The sequence below is a fragment of the Canis lupus genome, chromosome 2, assembly GCF_003254725.2.
Source record: "Canis lupus dingo isolate Sandy chromosome 2, ASM325472v2, whole genome shotgun sequence".
NCBI lineage: Eukaryota > Metazoa > Chordata > Mammalia > Carnivora > Canidae > Canis > Canis lupus.
In genome coordinates, this window is record NC_064244.1 from 17,519,363 (window position 1) to 17,533,404 (window position 14,042).

General features: G+C 36.9%; 1 protein-coding gene across 3 annotated transcripts in view; it reads right to left on the minus strand.

Annotated features, from left to right (window-relative positions):
- Window positions 1-14,042, minus strand: part of SLC39A12 (solute carrier family 39 member 12) — a 73,311-nt gene that overhangs the window by 14,103 nt on the left and 45,166 nt on the right. The gene's annotated exons all lie outside the window — the stretch shown is intronic.

A 14,042-nucleotide genomic window follows, 5' to 3' on the forward strand; every position in this document is an offset into this window, starting at 1 on the left:
TGGAAAAGGCAAAACTACAGAGATTTAAAAAAAGAAAGATTAGTGGTTTCTAGGGGTTAATGGAAAAGGAGGAATGAAGAGGCGGAACACAGAGGATTTTTAGTGCAGGGGAAATATTCTATATATGACAAGGGTGGATACGTGTCATTTGCCAAAACCCATAGAATGCACCACACCACACAGGAATCCAAATGTAAACTACAGACTTTAGGTGATAATATGTCAATATAGTTTCATCAATGATAACAAATGTACCTCTGTGGTGTGGGATGTTGAGAGTGGGTGAAGGTATGCATGTGTAGGTCAGATGTCACTTGGGAATTTTCTGTATTTTCTACTCAACTTTAAACTCCTCTAAAAAATAGGTTTTTCTAAATTAAAAAAAAATCCATATCCCAGTTACAGTAACCACATTTCAAGTGTTTGATGAGACAGCCACACATGGGCAGTGGCCACTACTGCTGATGGTACAGACAAAAAAAAAAAGAAATAAATAAAAAAAAGAAAGGCTGATTATCTAAGTCACTAGATAAATTTTTAAAAAGGTTTTATTTATTTGAGAGAGAAAACAAGAGAGAGCACAAGTCTGGGGAGGGGCAGAGGGAGAAGCAGCTTCCTCACTGAGCAGGGAGCCCAAAGCAGGGCTCAATCGCAGGACCCTGAGATCATGATCTGAGCCCAAGTTAGAAGCTTAACCAACTGAGCCACCCAGGCTCCCCAGTCATTACATAAATTAAAGAAACACTCTTAGCTGGAGGTATAGGCCTACTGGGAGAAGAATTATAATGGTTATGTATCATGTTGTATTTCTTCTGTTCCACCCACACATTCCTATTATTCTAAAAATAGTAAAAAAAAGGAAAAGAAAAAACTAAAGCATATTTTGAGTTACTGGATTGTTTACTGGCTTAGGTCAAACTAGATAGTGCCATTTCAAAGTCTTCTATTTAGACTCAGAACAGAAGGATTTTTTTTCCAAATATTTTCCACAGTCTTAAGCTACTAATATATCTAGATTTTTTTTTCCCAAATGATCATCATTGCTACAAAGAAGCACTGGAACATTTGTATATTGTCCAACGCATGAGAAAAAAATTAGCTTTTGAATATTCACTCATCCACATATTTACAACAATGTTAATAAGGCAATCAATTAATTTTTCTTTTGCTTTTCTGAAGGGTCATTTGATAATTATTCATTAATAACATATTATCTAAAAAATGATTACAGAGAGACATGTAGGAGTTTGTCCATTGAATAGGTAGATAGGTTTATTATAGTTCTTAACAACACCCAAATTTCACCCACTGTTTGCAAAGCCTAACACTCAGTCTATATGATTCTTTATACATACACTGTCTCCAAGAAAATTTTCTGAAGAAGTCATCCATGAAATCACAACTTGCTGAAAAATGGAGAAATTAGACTGTTGGCCTTTATATATCCAATAAAAATAGGTGGACTGATTTGTGTTTGTCTTTCGTCTTTCATCTGTTAGCTGACCAACTTACTCATTTTAGTAAGTATTCAACCGCAGAAACAATCACATGACCTTATTGCTTTTCTTTGAGACTGTTGACAACATAAAGCCATACATAGGCTGTTTCTTCATAGCAGTGATCATCTTATGCATTCAATAAACTTCAGATGAACTGAAGTGTAAACAACTGATGTTAGTGTTGATAAGTAAATGATTGTATCTGGCATTCACTGTCACAGACCTCATAGATTTAACAAGGAAGTTACTTTAGTAAATGAAAAGTCACACAAGGATCAAATTTGTCATACGGTCTTCATTAAGAATTTAAGAAAACATTGTCCCTTGTAACTTTAAGAAAAAATATTTATTTATTTATTCTCATCAATGCATGTTTATCTATTCATGTAACTTAAAATTGAAGGAAAAGAGAAACAATATGAATAAACACAGATTTCTTTTCTGGTGATTAAAAAAAAAACAAGAGAAATGAGCTCATGTGGTTAATGATGGACTTCTTTTGACTTGTAAATGTCTTTAATTTAAACAATTGTATTCACTGTAACATTACATTAAAATATACTGCTTATTAAACATGTCCTTCTAATAATAATTTGTTACCCAGTGCTAATACCTTTTTTTACTTCTGAGATGTTAAAATGCAATTTAAAATTCAGATACAAAATCATCACAAAAACCTGCTGTGTTTCTATACACGAATAATGAACATTTTGAAAAGGAAGGATATTAAGAAAACTATTCCATCTGCAATAGCATCAAAAGAATAAAATACTAAGGAATAAATTTAACCAAGAAGGTACAAATAAAGGAAAAGACATCCCATGTTCATGGATTAAAAGGCTTAATATTGCTTAGATATCAATATTAGGTAAGGTAATTGACAGATTTAATGCAATTCCTATCAAATTCTTAATGATATTTTTACAGAAATAGAAAAATATATCTTAAAATTATTTTAAAGATCTCAAGGGCATCAAATACCCAAAACAAATTTGAAAATGGACAAAGTTGGAGGTCTCACACTTTCTGATTTCAAATTTAACTTCAAAACTTCAATAATTAAGAATGTGGTCCTAGCATAAAGGCAGACATATAGACCAATGGAATGCAATACATTTGCAAACACAGGCAATTGATTTTGGCAGGAGTGCCAAGATAATTTGGTAGGGAAAGAACAGCCCTTTCAACTTATGGTATTGGGAAAATTGGATATCTACATGCAAAAGAATGAATTTGGACTCTTAGTTATACCATATACAAAAGTTCACTCAAAATGGATCAAAGACCTAAATGTAAGATCTAAAACTATAAAACCTTTAGAAGAAAACATAGGCAGAAATCTTTATAACATTGGATTTGGCAATGATTTCTTAAGTACATTGCTTAAAACTCAGGGAAGAAAACATTATAAAAATAGATTAAATTTGATTTTACTAACATCTAAAGCTTTTATACACCAAAGGACATTATAAACAGAGTGAAAGGGCAACATGGAAAGGAAGAAGTATCTGTAAATCACACATCTGATAAGAGGTTAATATCCAGAGTATGTAAAGAACTCCTACAACTCACATTCACACAAAAATCGAAACAAAATGATCAAAGGACTTGAAAACACATTTTTCCAAAGAAAATATTCAAATGGTCAATAAGCACTGAAAAGATGCTGAGGAACATCACTTCTCATTCAGGAAATACAAACGAAGACGAGATACCACTTGACATCCATTAGGATTGTTATTTTCAGAATGATAGAATATAACAAGTATTGGTGATGATGCAGAGACACTGAGAGGGTAAAATGATGCAGCCATTATGGAAAACAAGTAATTAAAATTAGAATTACTATATGATTCAGCAACTCAATGTCCATTGATGGATAAATGCATCAGCAAAATGTGTGTGTGCACATACAGTGGAATATTATTCAGCATTTAAAAGGGAAAAATTCTGACACATGCTGACATGAATGAACCTTGTAAACTTTATGCTAAGCTAAAGAAACTAGTCACAAAATGACCAAAACTCTATGATTCCACCTAAAAGAGGTCCCTTGAGTAGCCAAATTCATAGAGACAAAGTAAAAAGGTGGTTGCCAGAGAGTAGGGGCAAGGAGAATAGGGAGTTAGTATTTAATGAGTATGGAGTTTCAGTTTGGGAAGGTGAAAGAAGTTATATAAATGGATAGTGGTGATGATTGCACAACAATGTGAATATACTTAATGCCATTAAATTATACACCTCAAATGGTTAAAATGGTAAATTTCACATTATATGTATTTTACCAAAATTAACACCACATACATGCAAACACACATACACACATGCAGACACACACAAGGAATGCTTTGATTAACTCTTTAGCTTATAATATTAGAATAAGCATTTAGGGCAGCCCCAGTGGCTCAGCGGTTTAGCGCCACCTTCAGCCCTGGGTGTGATCCTGGAGACCCGGGACTGAGTCCCACGTTGGGTTCCCTGCATGGAGCCTGCTTCTCCCTCTGCCTGTGTCTCTGCCTCTCTTTCTCTGTGTGTCTGTCATGAATAAATAAATAAAATCTTTTAAAAATAAAAATAAATAAAAAATAAAATAAGTAGCATTTAATAAGAAGAGTTGTCATTCACTGCCTGGTAAGGATTCATTATCATCACTTTGCAATGAGAATCATGTGGTATGTTTAGATCTCAAAGTCCTGGAGCATAGATATTAAGGACTGAATGTTTTCCTTCCCTTCAAATGTGCATGTTGAAACCCTATGCCCCAGTGTGATGGTATTAGGAGGTGTGGCTTTAGATGAGGTCATGAGAATGAAGCCCTCCTGAATGGAATGAGTACCCTTATCAGAGTCCTGAGTTTGCTTCTCTCCAAGCTCTACCGTGTGAGGACACAGCAGGACAGCCATCTATCTGAAAATCAGGAAGAAGTTCCTCACCAGATACCAAATCTGCCAGCACCTGGATCTTAGACTTCCCCGCCTCCAGAATTGTGAGAATAAATGTTTAAACTACCCGGGGGGCGGGGGAGAAAGAAAAAGAAAAAAAAAAAAAAACCACCCAGTGTATGTTTTATGTTTTTTTATTATAGGAGCCCAAATGGATTCAGACAATTAACCCGTAAAATAATCCAATTATAGAGGATTAGAATCCCCTTTTTTAGTTTGCAGTGTGGACTACTTCAAATTTCTTTGTGATTGTCAGCTATTACATGATGGAGAGAAGTCTATGTCTCCTTTCCTTGAAGGAACCTGGCTGTTTCTCTGGCTGTAACTAGTTAGGGAAGGTTGCTTATCCATAGAATGAGGTTTTACCAGCTGCAAAATCTCAAGAAGGTCCTACTAGATTTCTCTTTCTGCAATATCCTGGAGAATGAAAATTTTCCTTAGAATATTTGCTGAAAAACATTCTATCAATTCTTGCTTCTAACAATTTCCAAAAACTTAAATTCAATAAAAGTTTGATGTTTCAACCTAATCTATCCTTTTGTCTATTATATGTTTCCTTTTTGTTTTGTTTTGTTTTATTGAATTCGTTTTCTTAGTCATTTCTTTTGACAGCAATTTAAAGGAGAAGGTTAGAAGTATGTTCTATTTTATGGGCAGAATACATGAACAGACATTTTTCTGAGGAAGACATCCAGATGGCCAACAGATACCTCATCATCAGGGAAATGTAAATCAAAACCACAGTGAGGTATCATCTCACACTAGAATGGCTAAAATCACAAACATAAGAAACAACAAGTGTTGGTGAGGATGTGAAGAAAAAGGAACTGTTGCGCACTGTTGGTGGGAGTAAACTGGTACAGCCACCCGGGAAATCAGTATGAAAGGTCCTCAAAAAATTAAAAATAGAATTACCATATGATCCAGTAATTCCACTACAGAGTATTTACCCAAAGAATGTGAAAACATTAATTAAAAAAGATATATACACCCCTATGTTTATTGCAGCATTATTTACAATCATCAAATTATGGAAGCAGCTCATCCATCAATAGATGAATGGATAAAGAAGATGTAGTATGTGTGTGTGTGTTGTGTATATATATAAACACACAACATATATATGTATATATATGTTATATATATACACAACATATATATATACACACATAACATACACACCACACACACTGGAATATCACTCAACCATAAAAAAGAATGAAATCTTGTCATTTGCAACACCATGGTGGATCCTAGAGGGTATAATGCTGAGAGAAATAAGTTAGAGACAAATAGGATTTCACTCATATGCGGCATTTAAGAAACAAAATCAATAAACAACAAAAAAGAGAGACAAACAAAAAAACAGACTCTTAAACAGAGAGAACAAACTGATGGTCACCAAAGGGGAGATGAGTGGGGAGGGATGGGTGAAACAGGTGAAGGGGATTAAAAAGTAGACTTATCAAGATGAGCACTAAGTAATGTATAGAATTGTTGAATCACTATATTGTACATCTGAAACTGACAGGACACTGTATGTTAATTGTACTGGAATTAGAAATTCCATGGGGGTAAAAGCAGTTGCCAGAATAATAATACTGTCTTGAAATAAAATTCACAGATTCTATATGACAAAAAAATGTGTGTTCTATTTTAGCATCATATTTGATTACTAATAGTAACACTCTCAACAAAGATCATTATGTTTACTTGACCATCTCCTAAAATTGGGAGATTTGTTCCCGTTGACGCAAGTCCTTTTTTGAATTTGTCTTTTTAATTATTTTATTTTTTTTAAAGATTTATTTATTTATTCATGATAGAGAGAGAGAGAGAGAGAGAGAGAGAGGCAGAGACACAGGAGGAAGGAAAAGCAGGCTCCATGCCTGGAGCCCGACATGGGACTCGATCCCAGGACTCCAGGATTGTGCCTGGGCCAAAGGTAGGCGCCAAACCGCTGAGCCACCCAGGGATCCCCGAATTTGTCTTTTTAAATTAGAAGCTCTTTTCACAAAACAACTTAATAGAGCAGTTTTAATTTTCTCTTGCAAGAAAGAAAGCAAGGATCACAAGCTTCTGTACTTGGGATCACCGAAGTGAAGGTACCAAAGAGGAGGCTTATCATAAGGTTATTTTTTTAACATGCAGCATTAGATATTTTATTTAAATATTCAGGTACAGGATACTGTAGACTTCTGATTTCCTGATCTTATCTTTCCAAGGGAATTTATGGAGCCGTTTACATCAGAAAATAAAATCTCCTGTTTTGAAAACTGAGTTGTAAGACAAAGACCACAATGTCACATACAACTCAGAGAGACAAGGATGTTATTTTCTTTTAACTTGGATTTAACAGTTCATGTCTCCATTTTTTTCTTAGGGGAAGTGATTTAGTTAGGCAAATTCTTAATTGCATAGCTCAGGAAAGAGAGTCATTAGCCATCTTTAATATTTTCCTAAGAAATGGATTACTTTGGAAGATGTATATGCATGCACATGGTTTGAGAGCCTGGTTAGAAGAGAAAAAAATGCAAGGAGCAGAAAAATACAATTGTTTCTGGTGGTCAAGTTTTTTGAAATCACAGGGTTCAACATTGATCAAATTGGGTCTATTAACCATTTTCTCAGTAGAAAATATCTAAGCATAGAGCTTGAAAGATTTATAGAGAAAGAGAATAAAAATCTTTCAAAATTGTTGGTATGATTCATACTTCTTGCTATTGTGAAGAAATAATTGTGAATGTTAAATTACATTAATTTTGCTGCCTGAAAAGGTTTTTAAATGCTTGTCATTTTCCCCCCACAGAAAGAGTATTTTAAATGATGTCAGTTGCACTCATTGATTTCAGTACAATATGTGTTGAAAGCAAATATGTATATCAAGTAATTTTTATCTTCCAAATAAAATATCTGCTTTCTATATAGATGCATATTGTTTAAAGGGTATCACACCTTGCTACTATCAAACTTCAAAGAAAAGATAGCTTAATAGTTTTTTTGGAGGGAGAAATGACTCTTACCAGAACCAACTTGGTGATTGTAGATTATTAACTGAATTACATTGGATATATCTAGGTTTCTCTGAGAAAGCAAGACTCCAGCAAAATCAATAAATTGGAAGATAAAGAATAATGGGGAAGTGGGAAAGAATCAGTATCCTAAAAGTATAGGATTCTATTTTAGTTTAATTTTGTAGTCAGGTGATTAAGAAAAGATGAGATGCCTTGCTAGAAAGTTGACAGTTTTGTCAGTCAATTTATGTCCTTTTCACCCAATCCACTATCATGAATTAGTTAGATTTGCTGAATTAAAATAAACATAGAGAAGCCAATGGATGCTCTTCCTCTGACTTAATTCCTACTTATTGACTGGGTTTAATATATAGATCTTATTTTTGTGTGTTTGGGCTTATTTTAAAAGCAGAGGATCTTGAGGTCAGATTCAAAATACTCTTTACCCTGCCTTTCACTCAAGAAAAAATATCTAGAAATTGGAGAATGCTCTAGACACAAGTCTGGCTGTGATACTATTCCAAGGAGATACTTCCCAGAGGATAGAGCCACAAGGTAGTCTAGACTGCTCTTCAATTTTGCAGTTTTCTCCCCCATTATGTAAGTGAAGTCAGAACATTAGTTATAATCCGGAAGAGGAAGAGAAGTTTTAAAGGAGCATTCCCTCAAACAACAAATAAACAAACAAAGTGTAGATGGGAGGGAAAGAGATCCAGAGAACTACATAATTAGGGAGATTGGTAGAGGAGGCGGCTGGAAATAAGGTCTATTCTCAATTAGTTGGCCTTGGTGTATATGGAGGGGGCACCTGCATTTTGTTTCATTTTGTTTTGGCATGAACTGGTGAGCTCAGCACTTCCTTCTCTGCTACCTACCTCTCAGAGTTACAGCCTCTCCACTATCAGCTTGGGTGCTATTCATGTATTGAGTCCTGGGCACTTGTCCAGTTCTGATTGTCGCCGATTCTGGGGACATCTCTACTTACATCTGTGGTGATAGTCCCTGGAGGTTTCTAGGGACTTGTTGTTATGGAAACAGTTTTGCAGGATCTAAAACCTTAGGAAAAATGCCTAAAGGTCTGAAACTTGCTTCAGATCCAAAATAAACCTTCCCATGCCATAACCTCTTATGTTCTTTCAAATGAGTTAATTTATTTTTTAAATAATAAATCCTATTTATTAGAAATAAAGCCTCTTACCCGAACTGCTGAAAAATAGTACTTCCAGGGCTTGTCTCTTCCTTCTATTTGAGAAAGTTTGTAAACTTTAGAGACGGTGAATAGGACTTTTTAGTTCTGAGACTTTTCTTAGAAGGAACTTCCAGTTCTCAAATAGAATGAGACAGTCCTACATAGCTGTCTCTGTTCCCAAGCACATCTAAACCAGGGTTGGTAGTTAAGGAGTAGTAGTAGGGATACGTTAGTTTTCTATGGTTGATGTTAACAAATTACCACTAAGGTAGTGGCTTAAAACAATACAAGTTTATTATCTTACAGTTCTATAAGAACTTCAAATACTCTCTCAAGACCCTACCACTTACTTTCTACAGACAGGGGAAGATGAAAGGATGGCAAAGATGTCCTGTGCAAACAATAAGCAGAAAAGCAGATGTGACTACATTAACATCAGACAAAGGAAACTTCAAGATAAAGAGTTTTCTTAGAGGTAAAGAGGGATCTTTCCACATGATAAAAGTGTCAATTCAATCAAGAAGACATGATAACCCTAAATGTGCATTCATGCAATAACAGAGCTTCACGTGCATGAAACAAAATTGATAAAACCAAGAAAGAAATAGGTAAGCCCACAAACATTGGTCTGTCCTTTAACATCACTCCCTCATAATTGACAGAACAAGTGAAGAAAGAAAATCAGTATGGAATTTGAAAATATGAATAAAACCATCAACCAGTCTGACTTAAATGACATTCACAGAACTCTATGTCCAACAACTGCTGAACTCATGGACTTTTCAAATGAGATGAGAGCATTTATCAGGATAGACCATACACTGGGCCATAAAATTCACATACTTTAAAATATTTCAAAGGACTAAAATAATATAGAGTATTTCTCTAACAGTGAAGGAATTAAATTAAATAACTAAAAGCTACTCTTAAAAGTTATAAATATTGAGCAATTAGGTGCCATACTTTTATAAGAAAAAAGTTACATGAGACATTTAAAGACGTTTCAAAGTTATTGGTATTAGAAGCACAGAATATTAAAATACATGGGATTCAGCAAAACAGTGCTTATGGGAAATTCATAGCTTTAAAAGCTTTAAACTTACAGCTTTAAATTTAGAAGAAGAAAAGATTTGGGGCACCTGAGTGGCTCAGCAGTTGAGCATCTGCCTTTGGCTCTGGGCGTGATCCCACAGTCCCAGGATCGAGTCCCACATTGGGCTCCCTGCATGGAGCCTACCATTCCCTCCACCTGTGTCTCTTCTTCTCTGTGTGTGTGTCTCATGAATAAATAAATACAATCTTAAGAAAAATAAAGGAAGATAAGATTTAAAATCAATGATATGTCATTGTTTCACAAAAGCAGAAAATAAGCAGAAAATTAATGCAAAGTGAATAGAAGGAAGGGAGTCAGAGAAATAGCAGAAAAAGAAATCATGAAGCAATGGTCCACCATCATTGCTAGCTCTTCCACTGATAAAATTTGTGCTTCCTATTCCTGTAAAGTTTAGCACTGTCAGATCACAGATCTTTGTTTCTGAAAACACACCAGGGAGCATTTCCACTGAACCTGAACCCATGAGTAGGGTTGAGCCCCTCCTCCCAATAGATCAACCAGCAGAGATAGATGTTATCAAACTGGTGGGAGTAATTGCCACTGGCTACCATAAGTTAGGGGGCTGGCAGGAAGCATGGCCCAACCAGGGCAAAGCAGACCCATCAGGGAAGACCTGGGCTGCCCTTCTAGGAGAGAACTCTGGGTCAGCCAAGATTACCTCCTCAGGTGATGAGGGGAATCAAAGTTGAGTGCCAGAGGACAAAGATGGTTGAATATCAAATACTGCCTCCAGACCAATAGGGTTTGGAGCCTGATTCACCAGCTATCAAGCATTAAGTCTTTCCTGACTTTTTGGCTGGCTACTGCTCCTGAGGGTGGCTCCTCATATCCTCTCATCTCTGATGCTCAGCCACTGGTCCAGAGACCATTTCCGAGGGGGTGTTGATTAGTTTTGCACAGAACTTTGCTTCAGCCCACCCTGCATTCCTCTTTCTCTTGCCCTGGGCTTTGAACGATGGAGTTGGAGCCACCTCAGAAGGTCCTGTTGGCAGATCCCCAAGAGCGGAGATCGACTTAACAAAAATGCATCATTTTATTGACTTATCATTTTCTGCTCCACTCTACCTGCCCTTTATTCCTGCCCCTGGGATCACCTCCCGGGTGAATCACCTTCACATCTGCCTTTAAAGGTCTTGCACTGTTGGTGGAAATGTGACCTGGTGCAGCCACTCTGGAAAACTGTGTGGAGGTTCCTTAAAGAGTTAAAAATAGAGCTACCCTACAACCCAGCATATTGCACTGCTGGGGATTTACCCCAAAGATACAGATGCAGTGAAACGCCAGGACACCTGCACCCAATGTGTATAGCAGCAATGTCCACAATAGCCAAACTGTGGAAGGAGCCTTGGTGTCCATCGAAAGATGAATGGATAAAGAAGATGTGGTCTATGTATACAATGGAATATTACTCAGCCATTAGGAACGTCAAATACTCACCATTGGCTTCAACGTGGATGGAACTGGAGGGTATGATGCTGAGTGAAGTAAGTCTTTCGGAGAAGGACAAACACTATATGGTCTCACTCATTTGGGGAATATAAAAAATAGTGAAAGGGAATAAAGGGGGAAAGGAGAGAAAATGAGTGAAAATATCGGAGAGGGAGACAGAACATGAGAGACTCTTAACTCTGGGAAATGAACAAGGGGTGGTGGAAGGGAAGTTGGGCGGGGGGATGAGGTGACTGGGTGATGGGCACTGAGGGGGGGCACTTGGTGGGATGAGCACTGCATGATATGCTATATGTTGGCAAATTGAACTCCAATAAAAAAAAATTAAAAAGTAAAAATAAAGGTTTTAGCCTCTGCTTGGGGCAAACCCAGGCTAGCACACTGATCTTTACGACAGAATGAATTGCCTCTGGCCACCCAGGCCTGCATTCATTCCAAACTTCCCTTAGAAACCATTCAATGCCTCTGAGAGTCAGTGTGCTTGGATAAGGCCATACCCCTTCGGAGAATTTAGGCTGCCAGATTTCCCTGGTGAAGACTTTCTGCTTTGCTGACTTCGCTGCTAATGGCCCCCTTTTTGCTCCTAGTTCTTTTTCTTCTGGGAGTTTGAAATAACACGCCCAATTTCTTTGAAACAAACAAGCAAGACAAAAATGTAGCTAGTCTTTTCACATTAGCCCTGCTTAGAAGGTGCCTGGTAAATTTCCAGCATTTAGGAAATAACCAGTGTATGAGAGTATCCCCCCCCCCCCCCTTACTCTTTAGTTACTGTCATTTATTTTCTTTGCTGTTTTACAGTCTTGAAACCTTGTTTTCTTCCTTTTAAATGACAAAAAACTATTTTCTCTGGCACAGCCCCAGAGCACAGCAACGGTTAAAGTTGCTGCTCTGTGAGAGTCCTATTTGTTTAGAAGTTACTCAAAAGGCCGTGAGAGCAGGCGACCTGGATTATAGGAAGTAGCCCCAGGAAACTCCAGAGTATTTTCTTTCCTGTCTTCTTGCCAGGCTGCCAGTTTTTCCTTGGCCAATAGTAATTTGCAACAAGGTCAAGATTCATTCTAGTTGGAATCTCAGAGGATATCTTCCACATTTCTTACAAGCGATTGCTTACGCTTACAAGACCAAGGGGAGAAAAGAGTGAGGGGGAAAATCATGTATTTAGCTGAGGGTTCTACGTGAAAAATGGTTCCTGATAATGTCCTCAGGTCTGTTTCAGGAGATCAGACTCTCTAACAAAGAAAAAGCATTAACTAGATAAATATACATCCATCATAGTTGAAGAGAGATCCAGACTTTAAAAAAACAACAAACAAACAAACGAAAACAGAATAAACTTCAAAAGAATACAGCAGCTGCCCCCAGTTGAGTCATAAAGAGGAAGTTAGCAGCAGAAAACAAAATCAGGAGACTCATGAGTGAATCTGAGGACTGATACACAGACGTTTTTAAACAAAAGGTAGCTTGCAATATTCAATGATGAGCGACAAAGTTCTTTTGAAGCCACCATGCAAGGCTAGCAATCCAGATTTCTCAAAGTGGAAGGCTCACAGGATTGTCATACTGACCTTGCTTGGCTTGAGGATTGGGGCTCAGAAGAGGTGGGTTGAACTTGCGCCACTAGCACTGTCTTCACCATCAAGATTAGGAAACTCCCCGAGTATCGTAAATAATATGTAAGAACATTTCTAAACACAGAAGTACCTTTTGGCATTTGCCTCCTCTATCTGAATCTCAGGAGAATTAAGAAAAACAACCAAAAAGAAGTATTTAAACTGAGGTTTAAAATGGTTGTGTTGGGATCCCTGGGTGGCGCAGTGGTTTGGTGCCTTCCTTTGGCCCAGGGCGTGATCCTGGAGACCCGGGATCAAATCCCACCTCGGGCTCCCGGTGCATGGAGCCTGCTTCTCCCTCTGCCTGTGTCTCTGCCTCTCTCTCTCTCTCTCTCTGTGACTATCATAAATAAATAAAAATTTATTTAAAAAAATAAAATAAAATGGTTGTGTTTACTTGAAGAGCCTTCTTACTGAATTCTACTTCCAGAATTCACGGTTATCTAGTTGTTTTAGGGCAGGTTCCTGCCTTTCAGATTTTTTTCTTCATGAAACATTTCTCTTTACTTACTTCCAGGACAATAGCAAGATTTTGCCCTATCACAAGTCAATCACAAGGGTCCTGTTCTACATATTACCTTCAATATTGCGTATTTTACTTTTCTGCTCTAGGATTCATGTAACCACACATCTTCCTTCCATTTGGATTGGATTTCTACTGATTTTCACTCTTAAATATTTCTTTCATTCATCTGTATCATGTACATGATTCCAACACAGAAGAAAGGATATTAGGACTTAAATGAACACATCTAAGTTGTACCAAGTCTAATAGAAGGGGACCTTAAAAAAGATTGGTTTATTTTGCAGATTCCAGAATTTAAGAGGCCGAAAAAAAAAAAAGTAAAAATTTCCAGCTTCAAGAGATTAGAGAGAACGAAAAGTGATAACAGAGTTACCATTAGTGTCCGCAAGGACCACTCTCGGAAACACATGTTGTAATGTTAGAGACTCGATTGTATAATCTTTCTCTTTTCACCAGCATGATAGCCCTTTGGTAAGTAAAACTTAAAGTTGAAATCATTATTTTTAAAAATACAGTTGGTTAATTAAGTCAAACAGCTAAATAATTTAATGACAACTTTAGTTGAACTATTTTCCAATGCATAAATAATATAGGTAGCTGTTTTATAGAGCTTTCCTCAGCTAGAAGGATAAGCATTATGTAGAGATGCAAAGCTGGAGCAGAATGAACTGATGATCACTCTTTGGCAGTTCTACAGGG